The sequence below is a fragment of the Arachis hypogaea genome, chromosome 12 (assembly GCF_003086295.3).
Source record: "Arachis hypogaea cultivar Tifrunner chromosome 12, arahy.Tifrunner.gnm2.J5K5, whole genome shotgun sequence".
NCBI classification, from domain to species: Eukaryota; Viridiplantae; Streptophyta; class Magnoliopsida; order Fabales; family Fabaceae; genus Arachis; species Arachis hypogaea.
Genome location: NC_092047.1, coordinates 20,118,721 through 20,120,048, shown reverse-complemented (window position 1 = coordinate 20,120,048; position 1,328 = coordinate 20,118,721). Strand labels below are relative to the sequence as shown.

Below are 1,328 nucleotides of genomic sequence, written 5' to 3'. Positions count from 1 at the left end.
GGACAAAGACATTCTTGTTGAAGCTGATCCTGAACCTAAAAGGACCTTGAAGAGGAAGCTAAGAGAAGCTAAAGCACAACTCTCTGGAGAGGACCTAACAGAAATTTTCAAACAAGAAGAAGCCATGGCAGCCGAAAACAACAACAATGCCAACAATGCAAGGAAGGTGCTTGGTGACTTTACTGCACCTACTCCCGACTTCTATGGGAGAAGCATCTCAATTCCTGCCATTGGAGCAAACAACTTTGAGCTTAAGCCTCAATTAGTTTCTCTAATGCAACAGAATTGCAAGTTTCATGGACTTCCATTGGAAGATCCTCATCAGTTCTTAGCTGAATTCTTGCAAATCTGTGACACTGTCAAGACCAATGGGGTTGACCCTGAGGTCTACAGACTTATGCTCTTCCCTTTTGTTGTAAGAGACAGAGCTAGGATATGGTTGGATTCACAACCTAAGGAAAGCCTGAACTATTGGAAAAAGCTGGTCAATGCTTTTCTGGCCAAATTCTTTCCACCTCAAAAATTGAGTAAGCTAAGAGTGGAGGTCCAGACCTTCAGACAGAAGGAAGGTGAATCCCTCTATGAAGCTTGGGAAAGATACAAGCAAATGATCAGAAAGTGTCCTTCTGACATGCTTTCAGAATGGAGCATCATAGGTATCTTATATGATGGTTTGTCTGAACTATCCAAGATGTCATTGGACAGCTCTGCTGGAGGATCTCTTCATCTGAAGAAGACGCCTACAGAAGCTCAGAAACTTATTGAGATGGTTGCAAATAACCAATTCATGTACACTTCTGAAAGGAACCCTGTGAATAATAGGACAAATCAGAAGAAAGGAGTTCTTGAGATTGATACTCCGAATGCCATATTGGCTCAGAACAAAATATTGACTCAGCAAGTCAATATGATCTTTCAGAGTCTGTCTGGCATGCAAGCAACAACAGGCAGTACCAAAGAAGCTTCATCCAAAGAAGAAGCTTATGATCCTGAGAACCCAGCAATGGAAGAGGTGAATTACATGGGAGAACCCTATGGAAACACCTATAATCCTTCATGGAGAAATCATCCAAATCTCTCATGGAAGGACCAACAGAGGCCCCAACAAGGCTTCAACAACAGTAATGGTGGAAGAAATAGGTTTAGCAATAGCCAGTCTTTTCCATCATCTTCTTAGCAACAGACAGAGAACTCTAAGAAGAGCCAATCTGACTTAACAACCATAATCTCTGATCTAACTAAAACCACTCAAAGTTTCATGACTAAAACAAAGTCCTCCATTAGAAATTTAGAGGCACAAGTGGGTCAACTGAGTAAGAGAGTTTTTG

General features: G+C 41.5%; 1 non-coding gene across 1 annotated transcript; it reads right to left on the bottom strand.

Moving 5' to 3' along the window:
- Nucleotides 1–529: 529 nt before the first annotated feature.
- Nucleotides 530–637, bottom strand: LOC112731590 (small nucleolar RNA R71). The gene has a single exon (XR_003167363.1). It is a non-coding gene; the product is annotated as a small nucleolar RNA R71 (small nucleolar RNA).
- Nucleotides 638–1,328: the final 691 nt, after the last annotated feature.